This window comes from Triturus cristatus, chromosome 1_1 (genome assembly GCF_964204655.1).
Source record: "Triturus cristatus chromosome 1_1, aTriCri1.1, whole genome shotgun sequence".
In the NCBI taxonomy this organism is placed as follows: domain Eukaryota; kingdom Metazoa; phylum Chordata; class Amphibia; order Caudata; family Salamandridae; genus Triturus; species Triturus cristatus.
Window position 1 is genome coordinate 186593575 of NC_140579.1, and position 17164 is coordinate 186610738.

General features: G+C 44.6%; 1 protein-coding gene across 1 annotated transcript in view; it reads left to right on the forward strand.

Moving 5' to 3' along the window:
- LOC146869955 (testis-specific serine/threonine-protein kinase 4-like) overlaps positions 1-17164 on the forward strand; it is a 678484-nt gene that overhangs the window by 422809 nt on the left and 238511 nt on the right. The window lies entirely within an intron of this gene.

Below are 17164 nucleotides of genomic sequence, written 5' to 3' on the forward strand. Positions count from 1 at the left end.
AGATAACCCCTGCTCACCCCCTTGGTAGCTTGGCACGAGCAGTCAGGCTTATCCCGGAGGCAATGTGTAAAGCATTTGCGCACGCACCGACAACATCCCAGGCCCACCACAAAAGAAACTCCACACAAGGTTATATAAAAATAGCCTTTGTATTATCATAACACATTAGAATAGTACGCACATATTATACACTGTGCCAACTGGCACTGGACAATATTTACAAGGGATTATGTACACATGACAGGGCCACATGGACCACTGTCAGAACCATCACAAAGTGAACTTGGTAAATGTAGAAATTAGCATAAACATAGAACACAACCAGTACTACTGGTAATCACTGCACTTAGCATCAGCCTGTAACAAACGACATTATGCACAGTATCACATTAGGCGCCAAACGCATTGTACGCCAACTTCATCAACATAACCACATTATGGAATAACTCTCACTAGTATAAATCATCATATGCGAACCAACCTCATAATCATAAAACACATTTTAGAGCTATCAACACAGGGTGTGTAAATCATACTAAATGAATAACATTTCTTAGCACTACACTCACATTAGAAGTCTAACGCATAAGACACTAACATTCTAATCATAACTCACAGTAGGCATAATCACTTGAACATACATCACATTAGGGCCTGGCGCCCTACAAATCTAACAATTCCCCCCTGGCCAACTGGCCATCTCAGAAAGGGGGCTCAAATGCCCTAGGTCTCAAGAGTCAGGGTTGCTGCCTAGGCAGCGAAAGTCAAGGGTGCGCCACTGTGCCAACCTAAACCTGGCAGCTCTGTACATAATGTGAAGCGTAGGAGCCACTTAGGCTCTAGAAATTAATATTCCCTTAGGGGGCGCACTGGCCCCTGGAATAATTATGCCCGAGCGGTGGAGCCACCGGGACTCTAAGAACAAGGATGCCCACGTCGTTGGGGCCACGTAGGCTCGGGAAACAGCTGGGCCCCACTGGAGCGCACAGGCGCTTTAAAGGACACATGCCCACGAGGTTGGAGCGGCCCGCTGCCATCCGGGGCCGCTCTGAATGCAAAAAACTGGCACCGTGCCTTCATCAGGCACCAACATTAGCCCCCACGGAGCCCCCCAGCCCTTCTCAACACACCGGGCTGCTCTCAGGGGACTCCGCTCCGTGGGTGGCGATCTCCTCACTGTAGATGCGGCGGGGGGGGCAGGCACCGGCAATGTGCCTTGTGCCCTCTCCGCCGGAATCAGGCTGCGGCGCTGGCGGGGCTCTCTCTCTTCACAGGAGCTCTGCCTTCTTCCTGCGCCATCCTTCACCCGGTGCCCCATCTCGGGACCGGGACTTCCAGAGTGTAGCCTAGCGAGGCTCCAGGCTGCCGTCTCCTCCTTCTGGTCCTGCCGCGCCCCCGCCCCCATCACAGTCGGACTTGACTGACTTCCGGGGCGGCGGGACTGCAGCGGCAATCTCGGTGGCAGCAAAGTCGCGGGGTGGGCACCCGCGCATAACAAGGCAAGCAAAGTCGCGGGGTGGGCACCCGTGCACACAAGTACTGGCGAAGTCGCGGGGTGGGCACCCGCGCACATAAGTAATGGCAAAGTCGCGGCGTGGGCACCCGCGCATATCAAGGCAAGCAAAGTCACGGGGTGGGCACCCGTGCACACAAGTACTGGCAAAGTCGCGGGGTGGGCACCCGCGCACATAAGTAATGGCAAAGTTGCGGGGTGGGCACCCACGCACGAAATATAAATCAGCGGCCACAGGCGGGGTGGGCTCCCGCCAAACAAGGCAAAGGTGGGGGGAATCCCTACACTGGGGATTCCCTCTGAGGCGACGTGCAGCCCAGTGCTGCGACGATCCAGCGCTTCTCTTTAGAAAAAAAATAAAGCGCTCGGTAGCAACATGAGATAAGCGCTCACCAGGCGCTAGTATCAGGACAAGCTCCCCCAAGGTCCCGGGGAATCAGAGCAAAAGGGTCCCAAAAAAAAGAGTCTTCCAGGCATCCAGGGGCAGGGCAGCGTCCAGGGAGGCAAGCCTTCCCCTGAGCCCCAGCAGCAGCACGCCCCTGGTAGATTCAAGTCCAGAACAAGAACACCTTCATGGGGTCACAGCCCCTTCTTTTATGCTACATTTTCCTTTGTCTCAAAGTGTAGGCAATGGGAAAACCAGCTACAACTGGTCAGGAGCACTTTGTTTTGCTCAGCTCCCCTCCCTATTCACAGGACAGGCCAGGGACATCAGACGCACCACAGGAGGTGGAGCCAGCATTGTGAAGGGAAGGCCCAGCCCCATTCAGGTCCCAGGTGCAACTCCTCCCTCCCATCTACATGCAGATCTCTCCATTCACCACCGGGCAGACTCACCCTGGCTCCTGGAATTCCCCAGCCCTCTCAGCTCTTGTCAATCACAAGCCAGACAGGCAATTCACATCACACAGCACATAGACATGCCAACTTCTAGAAGTGGCACTTCTCCACCCGTCACCATAAATCTGCGCACACCATTGCACAGCATTTATTCCCATGAGTTCGCACATACCAAACTCGCCCCTGCACTCCTCTCACATCAGGAACTACCATGGACACACATATCCCCCATGGGCAGGCCAGTCTCACTACATGTAACACAGAGTGCACGCACTTTACACTGGGACACAGTGCTAAAGTGCCTAGAGGCCTAAAACTACTAACACTACATAGGGAAAAAGGCTAGGATAAATGCAAAAAGTTTAGGATTGAACCTGCCAAAAGGGTCAGGTCCAACATCTTGTTAGAACCAAAGGGAGGTAAGGAAGACATCAAAAAGCAGGACAAAGGGGAAATGAGACTTATCACCGGATACATTGTCTACCACACAAAAGTGAGAGATTGTGTGACTAGGCACTGGCATCTAATAAGAAGTGATCCAATATTGGGTACAACAATAAAACGGAGACCCCAGGTTACTTTCAAAAGAGGAAAGTCCATGAGGCAGGAATTGGTGGACAGCAGCCCAGAATTAATCCAATCGGGAAATTGGCTCAAAGCAAACCCCGGCTTTTACAAATGCCAAAAGTGCAAAGCCTGTACAATAGCCCAGAAACCAAACAAATATTGTCCCCATTAATGGTTAACCCTTGGAGAATCAGATGCTTTTTAAATTGTCGAAGTGACCATGTGGTTTACATCTTAAAATGCTCCTGTCCTAAATTATACGTGGAAAGCACCATCCACATGGTCCATGTTCGCATTTTACAACATATGCGTGCAGTAAAAAATAACGACAAAACTTATCCGGTGGCACGTCACATTAATGACATCCATAAAGGAAAATTGGAAGAATTGACTTATTTTGCAATAGATCAGGTACCCAAGATGAAGAGGGGAGGAAATAGAGAAAAGAAGCTGCGGCAACTCGATTCAAAATATGTAATGCTGTTCGACTCTAGAATCCCGTCGGGTATGAACACAGACGAGGATTTACATGTACACCTTAGTCATTAACAGTATCTAGATATTATGGTTTATTTTTAATTTTTAATTTTAATTTTAGATTCCCGTAAATACATAATCAAACCTAAGATCATTTAACTTGCCGTTGCCAAGAGTAAAAATGTAGAAAAAGATATGAAGAAATAAAAAATGTATTACCTGAGGTTTGGAGTCCAGTATGCAGTAATACAGACATCACGAAATTCAGCATTTGGAAGTTTAGGGTTTTAATAATAGACATGCACTTGATCTAGAAATCTACAGTTCTAAGCAATGAGAAACCAAGATATTTTGAAACTAATAACTGCTAAAGCACTTGCACTTTAACGAAAATTTGCACTACATTAATATTTGATGTACTGTATGGTTTGCATTTGCACATTGTATTTTGCACATTGTATATTTGCACTTTATATTTTGCACAGTGCACAGGCACTTTAAATAGGACCATTGAGCCAGTTAACCAATGTGATCAATTAATGGTTATTTATCGTTTGGAACAAACAAATCAGCAATAGAAAGCAAATAAATTGCACCGTGCATGGAGTAATATGATTTAATCCATATTGAACAAAACGATGAAACATATATGGAATCTCTCTGAAAATAATTGATTTTTAGAGGTGTTTTATTAGTGTATATATTTTAAGAATACCTATGAATTTAAATATGGTGTTTTTAGAAAAATGTATATGAGAGATGAACTATTTATGTGGAGATTTGCACAAAATATTCAAATCCTGAAGTTTGTTAGTATGACTTAGGACATGGGTACTCACAAACTTTCTCTCGGGGGCCAAATTTACAGTGTGGTTTGTGGCCGAGGGCCGCACTGGTGGGGGCGGGGTCAGTGGGGGAGGGGGCGGGGCTAGAGCCACACAAAAACTGTGACCACGAGGTTGAACACAGGTCCCTGCAGCGGACACCTACGTCCACTGAGCCTCCAGACCCGATATATATATATATACATATATACATATACACTCTCTCTCTCTCTCTCTCTTTCCCTCCCTCTCTCTCTCTTTCCCTCCCTCTCTCTCTCTCCCTCCGTCACTCTCTCTCTCTCTCTCTCTCCCTCCCCTTCCCGTTCCCTCCCTCTGTCACCCTCTCTCTCTCTCCCTCCCCCTCCCTTTCCCTCCCTCTGTCAGCCTCTCTCCCTCCCCTTCCCTTTCCCTCCCTGTCACCCTCTCTCTCTCTCTCTCTCTCTCTCCCTCCCCCTCCCTTATCCTCCCTCTGTCACCCTCTCCCTCCCCCTCCCTTTCCCTCCCTCTGTCACCCTCTCTCCCTCCCCCTCCCTTTCCCTCCCTGTCACCCTCTCTCTCTCTCTCTCTCTCTCCCTCCCCCTCCCTTTCCCTCCCTCTGTCACCCTCTCTCCCTCCCCCTCCCTTTCCCTCCCTGTCACCCTCTCTCTCTCTCTCCCTCCCCCTCCCTTTCCCTCCCTCTGTCACCCTCTCTCCCTCTGTCTCCCTCCCTCTGTCTCCCTCCCTTTGGCTCCCTCCCTTTGGCTCCCTCCCTCTGTCTCCCTCTCCCTCCGTCTCAACCCCTTTTGGCTCCCTCCCTCTGTCTCCCTGTTCCTCCCTCCTTTGTAGTGTAACCAGATTGCTGACTTCTTTGCTTCGAAGGTATCTAAAATATACGATTCCTTTCCTGATGAGGCCCATAATGGCAATTTTTCCCAATCGGAGAGAACTTCTGTACTTGGGGCAAACTACCTCTCAGAGTTTTCGCCCCCTCGCTGGAAGATTTAAAAAGTATAGATCTAAGTATCAAATCTGGTTCTCCAATGGACCTAGCTCCCCTAAAACCATTAGGGAAGGGCTGCACATACTTCTACCTTATGTACAGCAACTTCTGGAGCTATCCCTCCATTGTGGTGAGGTCCCGAGCAAGTGGAAGCAAGCAATTGTCCTCCCCTTAAAGAAAAAATCATCTGCAGATCCGAGTTTGTTGGATAACTTGCGTCCTATTTTACTCCTGCCTTACTACTTTAAAATAGCAGAGAAGGTGGTGAACACGCAATTGGTTGCGCATATTAACCAGCTTACCTATTCCACCCCACGCAATCATGCTTTAGAGCCACGTACTCTACAGAGTCGGGGTTACTCCTCGCTACGGAGACACTATGCACTCGTGCGGATGATGGCCAAACTGTAGCTTTGGTCCTGCTGGACCTCAGCGCAGCCTTTTACACGGTATCCCAGAAACTGCTCCTGTAGCAACTTTGGCCAGGTGGACTGGAGGGAGCAACTCTAAAGTCGATGATTTCCTTCCTTCAGGATCATAGTTTTCAAGTTGCACAGCGTCCGCATATGTCCAAAAGCATTCCACTCTCACAAGGGGTCCCACAGTACTCAATTTTGAGCCGAACTCTTTTAAATCTTTACATCAGAGCCCTGGCGGAGATTGTGGAAAAACACAATGTCACCATTGTGTCCTATGTGGACGACACACAGTTGTTGTCACTTTATCCCACAACTCAGAAGATGCACCCATCCAGTTCTCTTCCTGTCTGAGGAACCTTGCTTCCTGGATGTCAAGTAATTTCCTTAAGCTGAACCGCACTAAAACTGAGGTCTTGGTCGTAGGGAAGTTCCCTTCCATATGGTCCCTAAGGAGGAAGTTAAAAATCAAAAATCAAAATGTTGAGGAAAACACTGGACATCCTACCATCTCAGCCAGGAAAACCCTGGTCCATACTCTTGTAATGTCCCAGTTGGACTATGGATATGTCCTCTATCTTGGAGCAACAAAAAAAAAATTTCTCCATAGGTTACAACGCATTCAGAAAGCGGCAGCATGCCTACTTCTCAACTTACCTAGGAGAGCTTCCTCTGTGAAAGCCCTTGACTCCCTGCACTGGCTGCCTGTCAATAAAATAATTCTTTTTAAAACCCTGTGCTTTTGCCACCGGATTCTGCTGGGCAAAGGACCCAGCTATCTCCATGATCTTCTTGTCCCCCATAATCCGAGACGTCAACTTAGGTCAATGTGGGTTCACTTGGTTGAAGTCTCTAAATCCAAAGAGCAAGAATGGGTGCACGTTCATTTTGTTATTTGGCAGACAAAAACTGGAATGCATTACCTCTTTTTCTTTGAGTAGAGCCATCAGAGAACATTTTCCGAAAAGATTTAAAACTTGGTTATCCAGCTCTGAGGTCCTATGTTGGTATTGCCCCGGTTTCACTGCTTTTGGGTCCTCTCAGTCATCATTACGTAGTAGTTCCTAGCGCGGGGACAGGCCAGCTGGTGTAACCAGGCGTTTTGTAAATGATTTTTTATTTATTATTTATTTATAACACTATCTACTTTTGCAACTCTATCTATATATTGATCAATCTATCTATGCAACTCTTTCTGTCTATCTATCTATTTATCTTTACAACTCTATCTATACAACTCTTTCTATCTATACAACTATATCTACCTATACAACTCTATCTTTATAACTCTATCTGTAAAACTCTATGTATACATCATTGTCTATCTATCTATCTGTCTATCTATCTATCTATCTATCTGTCTATCTATGCACTCGACTCATGGGTTCACACTCTGCGACTCTGGGCAATAGCTTGCTTAATCTCCACATGGGCCCCTCGCGGCGGGATGCCTGGCTTTCACCTTGCGGATGCCCTGCTGGGTTATCTCACAGGGGAATACCAGGACGGGTTCCCTAAGCAAGCGCTTAGAGACCGCTTGGTGATTTGCGCTATATAAATTCCTGCACATTTACATTCTCTATCTATCTCTCTATCTATCTAGCTGTACAACTCTATCTACCTATCTATCTTTCTATAACTTTATCTATACCACTCTGTCTATACAATCATTCTGGACTGTGAAAGCCTTTTCTTTCACACCTCACTATCTCCCTCCCACTCCTTTGCTGGAGTTCTCATCTACTGCAGCCCAGGAGGGTATGGCCAATTTCTTAAATCCCTTCCTGAGGTGGCAGCTTCGTTAGTGGGCATGTCCCCCAATAGCACCCTCATGGGGGACTTCAAACTACATTTTGATGCCCCCAATTAGGCGGATGCATCAGAGCTCACCCAGGACCTTCTAGCTATTCAATTTGCACAGAAGGTCAAAGGCCCTACAAACAAGAAAGGCCATACACTAGACGCTATCTTTAGTAACAGCACCGAACTGTTGGTGGGCGATCCCGTCTGCATTCCCTGGTCGGATCATTTCCTGGTTCCCTTCTGCATAAGCCCTTTATTGCGACCCTTGGGCATCAAAGCCATTAATAGGAAAGTACGCCCTTGGGCTAAACTTTCTGTAGACTCATGGATTATAGCTCTTGGCAATCTCAAACCTAAAGCCAACTTAAATCTCACCATAGCCTCGTAAAATTTTACTCGCTGGATTGAGGCCTCGCTTGATATGGCGCCCCAGCTAACCCCAGCCACAAAACTAGGGAGAAAAAGACTACCTGGTACTCCCCCAAGCTGCGAGTACTTAAACAGACATGCAAAAGACTGGAGAGGGAATGGAGGAAAGACTATCAGGACTCGAATAAACTAAAATATAGAGAAGCCATAAAAGGCTATCAAAAGGAAATAAAAGTAGCGCAGGCCAGCTACTACAAAGGCATCATTACCGTTGCCGCTAATACTCCTAGGGAATTTTTTTGCGCTGCGAAAGATCTCCTAGAGCTCCCAAAATCTGAACTAGCTCTCGTGGAATCCCCAGATCATTGTAATGCACTGGCAGATTTCTTTCAGGGAAAAATCAAAAAGCTTTATACTACATTCCCTAGCACCCCCGCCCTAATGACCTCCTATTAATGGACAAGCCCATGCTCCATCCAGAATATGTGCTTAAGGAATTCTCAATCCTGAATCTGGATAAGTTGTCAGAAATGTTCTCCCAAATAAAATCAGGCTCCCCTCTAGATCCAGCCCCCCACACATCCTACATAAAGCAGGAAATGTGATCCTCCCTACTATTTTGGAAATTGTAAATCGGTCCATTTCCATGGGATTAGTCCCCAGTCCATGGAAGCATGCCATGGTCAAGGCCTTATTGAAAGAACCCAGGCTAGATCCAGATGACTTAAAATTATCACCCAATTTCGCTGCTGCCGGCGATCGTTAAATTTTTAGAAAAACATGTGAACGCTAGCTACTCTTTCTGACTTTCTAGAGACCCATGACCGCCTGCATTCCACCCAGATTGGTTCCGTCCTAAACACGGAACTGAAACGGCCCTTCTGGCCGTGGTCAAAGACTCTAAACAAATCCTGGACCAAGGAGGAGCAGTTGCCATCATCCTCCTTAACTTAAGTTCAGCCTTCAACACAGTCAATTTTACCATCTTAATAGAGATACTCAGGAGGTTACGGATTCAAGATGAGGCGATCACCTGGAAACAATCATACCCAGACAACAGAACCTTTTAACTTTTTCAGGGGACGCAGCGCTCAGCTGCGGAGTCCCTTAGGGATCCTCATTGAGCCCCACATTATTTAATGTATATATGAGGCCACTCGCTGAGATCATCCTGCCTCACAGGATTAAAATCGTCACCTACGCGGATGACACACAGCTGGTCATCACTCTTAATGGCCCCCATAATTTCTCCTCCGACTTTGAAACATGTCTGGAGGAAGTGGCATCTTGGATGGAGCAATCCTATCTCAAACTTAACGGAGGAAAAACAGAACTCATGCTCCTAGGTAACCACTCCAGCATGGATCTTAAACAGATATGGACCAAGTGCCTAGCCCCCCCCCCCCCCCAACTCCCAAAACTAGGATAAAATGTCTGGGTGTTCGAGTGACAGGGGCTTGCTTTGGTACACTCAGACTACTTCCAAAGATCCTCCCTCTCCTTCCAACGCCTGTAAAAAGAATCATGATTCAGGCCTTGGTCCTGTCGTGACTAGACTAGGGCAACTCCCTCTACCTAGGGGCTCCCAAAGCAACATTAAGGAAGTTACAAGTTGCTCAGAATTGTGCCGCCAGGTTGCTGCTCTGGATTCCAAAAATCCAGTTAGCCAAACCATCCCTAAATACACTACACTGGCTGCCAATTCCCGAAAGAATAAAATGCAAGGCTCTTTGCATTTCTCATAAGAATATGTGAGGAACTGGCCCGGCCATCAACAGATCCCTCATCACCCCCTATCGCCCTAAGAAGGACCTGCGATCAGCTAATCTCAATCTTGCAGTGGTTCCCAAAATCAGGAGGACAAGAAGTGGCGGAAGATCCTTTTCATTCAATGTGGCAAAACTCTGGAACACACTTCCCCCACACCTCTGCTTAGAACCCCATCTCTTTCCGTTTCGTAAACTTCTAAAAACCTGGTTATTTCAACAGTCGGTCCTATAATTCCACCCATTTCTCTGTTCAGTCGCCAGCGCTGGTATGACCGAGGGTAGCTATGCGCTCAACAAATGCTGAATAATAATAATAATAATAATACTACAACTCTCTCTTTCTATATAACTCTATCTGCACACCTCTATTCATACAATTCTATCTAAACAACTCTATCCATACAACTCTATCTGTATATACACACTATCTATACAACTCTATCACAACTCAATCTATCTATACACAGTGATACAACTCTATCTGTACAAATCTATCTATACAACTCTATATATCTATCTATCACACCCTATGTATCTGTCTTTGCAAGTCTGTCTATCTGTCTTTGCAAGCTTCCTTATCTGTCTGTCTTTATAAGCATCTCTATTTGAAGAGTGTTTTACAAAACCTTTTGATTTTTCTAAAAGTTTATGTATAAAATAGTTGCTTATACGAGGTTTCAACCAGACTTCATCCATTAGACTGTTGTGTCATTTACATTTTTTATCCAGCTACTAAATTATGCATCATGTTGCAATTGGCCAACACACTTAAGCCTCTTGCTGGGCTGACTTTACTGTTAGATATGGTATGCTGCACTTTCACAAGAAACACATGAACACACAAAGCAGTCCCCTTCTGTGCCAGGGGCTACTACATTAATTTGTGAGGGGGTTTTAACCCCCAAATATTGTTGCCTTAATCAAATGATGTTTATTGATGACAGTCCTGCTGCTTTCCTAATAATAAGGTTTAGCACAAACCATGATAGAACAAAGAAAGAACTGCAAAAGGCTAGCAGACTATTGTCTTTGCTAATGCTTGCTTGTTTTGAAATTAACTTTGGCGTTTGCTGATAAATCGTCACAAAAATATGGCCAAGAAACAGGGTGTCCTAAAACATGTAAATTCCTATAGGATGTTATAGGAAGTGATACAGAAAAAACAGCTGAATTGAATTACACCAAATTTGGCAAAACTTTAGAACTTTACAATGAAAGTTTGCTTTTCTTTATTTAGTATAAATCAGGTCAGCCATTTTGGAAAAACTCTCGTTGAAAGAGGTGATCAGCGTGGTCGTGAAGGGGCCAAAACTATAGTGATATCTGGGTGTTGGATCCCATCCAATATAAGTAATTAGGTTATTAGTTGTGAAGTACGTGGGTCCTGCACAAGTAATAATTTCGCAATTACCTGTTAACTGGGAGCCAGGTACTCCATTGTAGCACTAGACCCTATCAGGGTAATTAAGCAGAACAGTCAAAGGCATATTTGGGGGGGTGGTGCAGACTAGTAACAATAACCACACTCAAAATATTTTCCTTTCAGTTCCTATTCTTTTAAAAAGGAAAATTACATTTATTACACACACACACTACTAAATAATATGCATCAAATTACAAATATATGCCTAAGTTAGATGGAAATCCCATTGGTGACATCCTCATATTTTATTCCACTTCCGACGGGTTCTGAAACCAATAATTGCAATACCCCAACTTTGCCAGCTGCAATACCTCAATATAAGGGGATGTCATTTTAAATAAGGCAGACCTACTAGCTTTGTCATTGCGTCTCCACGTTAATAAATTAAGCCACATGTCACTATTAAAAATCAATAGGGACAATAAAGACATTCAAAGTTAATCATCATAAGCATTGCAACATTCATCAGCAATATTGCCAACAAAGTATTTATATTCAAAACAACAACAAACATGCGTCAGAGCCTTTCTTTTATACTCCTCTGGCCACATAATGCAGCCATAGGGACAATAGGCAACTGGTCCTGTCAGCCCATCAGAGGAGTTTGTCAGTGATGGAGGTGAAGTGGTCTCAGTTGCTGGCATGCCGAAGGTTCACCTAACTCTAAATGAGGCGGGTGAACCTTCAGTTTGGAAGAGAGAGCACTCTCTCTCCATTGACTCAGAGTATCCCCTTTACCAAACTCTAAATCAGCACCTAAGATTTAGAGATACAGAGCATGGGCAGTATGAGGGGAGCACAGACAAAGATAAAGAGAGATAAAGACACAAACGGGGAGAGAGGCAGAGAGACAGCTAGCGATGACGAAACAGATAGAGGTGAAACCAGATAGAGGGGGGAGCAATGAATAGACAGATAACCATGAACAGAGACAAATAGAATGAATGGTGGACATAGTGAATTCAGGGGGTGCCTGCCTCGCCTTTTTTTTTCACTTGCAGCCTATTTTTTTGGTGTTTCTCTATCATCCTTCTGTGTCTCTGCCCCCCTTCGTGTTTTCCCCCTTTCCCTGTCTTCGTCTAGCTGTTTTTCTCTTTTCTTACTACCTCCATATATATCGCTCTGTGGTTATCATTCTGTAAAACCTGCTTTCCCAGACTTTGCCTCACTTTTTCTCACCCTACTGATCTCTCTTGTCCAGTGTTCTCCCTATCTTTCTCTTCCACTATCTCTGTGTCTCTCTGCCAGTCTTTTTCAATCTTTCTCTTAGCGTTTCTTGCTGTCTTTTTCTGTCTCGTGGTCTTTCTGTACATATTCATGTCTCTCTCTCTCTCTTTCTCTTCGTTTTTCCGGGCTCTACCTCTCTGTCTTTCTTTTTTCCCCTGACTCTCCCAGTCTATCTATCCTTGTGTTCCTGCCTCCATTCCTGGCATTCTCTGTCTTTCCATGTCTGCCCATATGTTTCTCTTCATATCTTTCCACGTCTCTCTCTTCTGTGCCTCTCTCCTTTTGTCTTTCTCTATCTCTCCCTGTCTTTTTAGCCTGGTCTCTCTCTCTCTCTCTCTCCCCCTGATTTGTCTCTCTTGCTTTCTTTCTCCCCACCCTCCTTCTTCTCCGACTTTATCTTTGTCTTCTTTCTCTTTGTTTCTCTCTCTCCCTTTCCTAGGCCTTTCTTATAATGTTGGACAAATTACAAATGGTTTGGTACTCTGCACGTTATTTTTTGCAGCTTAATTTGCAGATTGAAATCAGTCTTTTGTATTACTACCCTTTGTCTTTGCATCCGTGGCTACAATAGACTCTTCACCCTCTTAAATCTCAAATATGTTTTTCTGTATTTACAAATGTTCCATGTCACACTAGATTGCACCATTTCTACGTCCTCGTATATTCCACATACCAGACTTCAAATTCCCTCCTTTCTCCGGTTTCAAACCTCAGCTCTTTCCATTTTCTCCTTCGTGTTCCATCCTTTGACAGGTTCCCTATTTTTTACCTTCCTCATATTACACTCTACAAACCTTTCATGCTCTGTCTGCAGTCCCTCCCCTCTCCCCTTAAATGCATTTGCACATCTCAGTCTCCATCCCTTCCAATCTGCCCTTCTCTTCATCTGTCCATTTGTAGTGCACAGTGTGCTCAGTGTGAGAATCTTATGACAACGCTACAAAATATGTTGGTGTTCAGCTTTTGAAGGGATTACAGACGCATGTTCCTTTTACTTAATGCAAGCGCCTGAACCAGCTGTTGGCATGGACAGAAGGAATTATTTGCAAATGTACATATATTTGAAGAACAGATCCATTTAAATGTACTATGCACCTAAAACGTTTGCATGTTGCTTTATTCCTTTTAAAGAAATTCGCTGCGAGCTGGAGGTTACGAGTCAGCCCCTTTTTGAAGGCCTTAGCCCCATCCTTGCTGCAGCCAGGGTCTGAGATCACAGGCACCTGACGCTCCTTGATTCTCAAAGGTGTTTCTATGCACAGGGCCCATCCCCCAGTCTGCAGTGTGAAGGATTCCGGCGGCGCACTGGCCTCTCTTCACATGCTAATGGGCCTTTTGTTATGCGCAGGTGACTACTTGCATGGGGGCAGCTGCCCATCCTGAAGTCCTGCCTTGAACTTCCTCTCAAGGCTGATAAAAGCATCTCCAATGGCAGACCGGGGAAGGACTTTTTGTAGTTGGTGGAGCAAAAAACGGCTTGCATGCTGTAACTAGCGCTTAAAAGCAATGTGAAGAAGAATTTCTTCTTAGACATGAAATTCTTCCTTTCATTTGATGTGCGTTCACGTGTAAATTACAGGAACTATTCTAAATGCAGTGATTTATGTTACAGACTTTTCTGTAATTGGTTAAAGAGGGCACTCGCATTTTAAAATAAAAGCCAATATATCGCATCTCTTTTTTAACGATTCAGGGCTTCCATGTAAAGATTCTTCCTAATTAAACATTTGTGTTAAATAGGAAATGTGTCTTAATGAAAACAGGCGCGCCCAGAGGCTCTGCAGTGTGAATGCAGTTTATGCCCAACACTGAAGACAAGTTTTAAAACATAAATGGGATGTGTAGAATGACAAAAGCGCACATTTTATTACAAGTATATTTATGTTTTCTATAGAGTGCAATATATTTGTCATACGCAAACCGTTTTAAAAATACGTTCTTTTTCCTCGAAGCAGAAAACCCATTATGTTGCTGGTGTATAATATTTCGAACAGAATTTGCTGATTATTTCTTAAAAAACGTGCATTATCTATCAAAATTGTAACGTGTCATAAACACAAAATTGCTAGTAAATATTGTGTGGCAGATTAACAGTAAATAAACGCAGCGCGGTGCAGCAAGTCATTTTGCTGCGCTGCACTAGTTTGGAAGCACTGGATGTGACATTTTTACAACAATATGTCGCATCTCTGTGCTTCCCCCCTGTGTTGGTGCAAAAACCTGCTGCCATTCGCTGATGCAGGCACCCTTGCACCATGGTGCAAGGATGCCTGCGTCACGGGGATGATTGTTTATGTGCAGGAAGGGAACCCTTCCTGCACATAAACAATCAGAAATGGTGTTTTACAACTTCTATGTGTGCTGCATTAGCATACATAGGGGAATATCAGCAAGGGCCGGCGATAATTATTGCTCAGCGCTCTTAGCGTGAGGATAATTATCGCCGGCCAACTCTGAATTTTATCGCGGAGATAGCATGCTATTAGCAACGCTTATCTCCAAAGCGATAAAATTCAGAGAGCAAGCTGCCAAATGTGCGATTATCGCTGGAAATCCAGCGATAATCACACAACTTTTGGCAATAGCTTGCTGATAGGGCCTCAGATACTTAGCCATGATATCCACCTTACATAGGATATCATGGCTAAGTCAGTTTCAAATCAGGCATAAGGAAAGTAGCGATAACAGAAGTTATCGCTACTTTTCTTGTCGCTATGCTGCTTTGCGTGAGGCTTGATAATAGGAGAAATGTCGCTTAGCGACATTTCTCCAGTTATCCTGGGGAGGAACGCCCACTTTGCATCTCATTAGAGATGCAAAGATGGGCGTTAAGGGAAATGGCGATCAGGCAAGGTTTCACGCGATAGCGTGACCTTGCTGATTAGGTGATAAAATTATCGCCGCTTTTCGTCCGAAAACGCACGCAAAAGCGGCGATAATTTTTTATTGCCTGCTTGCTGATATGCCCCATAGAACTTACAAAATGTCATTCTTTAAAGGATTGTTTATGTGCAGGAAGGGTCACCTTCCTTTACCTAAACAATCATTCGCAGTTATTTCCTCGTTCTATGTGTGCTGCAGAATGCAGCATGCATAGAAAGAGGGAAAAAAACAAGGAGAAATAAATACATTTCTTCCCCTGGGGAAGCGTAGCATTCACAGGCATTTACAGATTTACGATTTCTTGTAAATCTGGAAATGTCTCTGGTTCCATGGGTGTTGCGTGGGAACACCCACAGCAACACCCATGTAACCCCCCTTTCACGCAAAATGCTGTGTATGAAGGGGCTGTATTTACAAGGACAGAAAAAGCCATGCAGGGTGGCTTTTCCTGTCCTTGTAAATATGGGGCAGAAGAATGTGCTGCTGGTGTGTCACAAAAAGTGACGCACTGGCAGCGCAAGGGGCTTGTCAATCTGCCCCTGTGTGTTTGACTTAATTTCATAATATGCCGCTTATTTTTTGTTTTCTCTTTTCTGAACAGGAAATGTGTCACAGAGGGCGCTTACACATCATTTGTACAGCAAAATAAAATCAAACCCTACTGTTTCCTGAAAAAGCGTTTAGCCATTAGTTATTCTCTTATTATTTTAGAGTAAACCCAGCACAATAAGTTTATTTTAAACAATAGAGCAAAAGGTAATTTGAATGGAAAATATTTGGATAAACACAGGGTTATGCAACTTTTACTTTGGCAAAGTGTGTTTAAATGCAGTCCTTTCTGCTGTTAGTATGTGTTTCTGGTGAGCTAAGTGTGTTTAAATGCAGTGTGTGTTTAAGACTGCAGTACCGCCTCCTGTGTACAGGGGCAAAGCTGAGCAAACATCTAAATCCACTTGATGAAACACAGGTCCCCACAAGGCAATTTTTTCAAAAGTTGTAAAAAATTGACATAGATGTTCCTGGAGTCATTATTTATAATTTAGAAGACATTGCCTTGTGGGGACCTGGGTTCAGGTCCCCACAGTGTGAGTGTGTTATCATACCCAAGTCCCCACAAGGATAGTAAAACAAACAAACACACACACACACACACACACACACTTTCTCTCACTCACTCTCACTCTCACTCTCACACTCACTCACTCTCTATATGAGTCACCCAAGCTGTAGTTTTGCAGGTCTTAGCAGTTCGCTCCACCAGCCCATCTCCAGCCTTCACGACAAGCATTTGCACTGCAATAGGTCTCGCATTTGAAATAGTTTAAGCTATTGGCATTGTAAATAACAGGGCATTTTATTTATCTGTTTTGCTAATTAACACATAAATAAGAGGCGTTGTGATTTACAATGTCAAAAGCTCATACTCTTGTAAATGCAAGACCTATTCAAAGAAGTGGCAGCTATTGTCACAGGCTGTTCGGAAAGTGAAAGCGTGCATAGCGCGCAGAATGGTGCAGGAAAGCATGTTGTGTCTGCAGTAGGACAGAACTCATTAAAGAAAATAGTGCTTACAGACTAAACAAGCATTTACAATGCAACGGTCTCGGCATTGTTAAAGTTAGAGCTATTGGCATTGCTCATGACATTATTTTTGTTTATGTTTTTGTTGGGTGGGTCTCTCTTAGGGAATTTTAGTTACGGATTTGCTTAGGCTTCGATGTTCGAGCGCACTGAGGAAGTTTTTACGGGCCTTTGTGAGATGAATCAGGCCGAGCAAGGGATTCAGGGGTATCAAAATCCCTACTCTTTGGCACACGCCCCTTTCATCTGGACAGGGGGCGAGGAGCACAGTCCCAAAAGCCCTTCCATAACCAAAAATATTAATCTTGTTTTATGGTTTAATCCACGCCAGCGCTTTTCATCCAGCTGAACGGTGCGATTTTATAGGAAGCGTTTCAAGTTTGGCTTTGAATGCCCCGTGCAAATTCGGTCGTGCAATGCATCGGTCTCGCCTTTGGGACCTTATATGTCAGTGGACTTATCTATTCCGAATAACAAATGGCTTTTTTTTGTA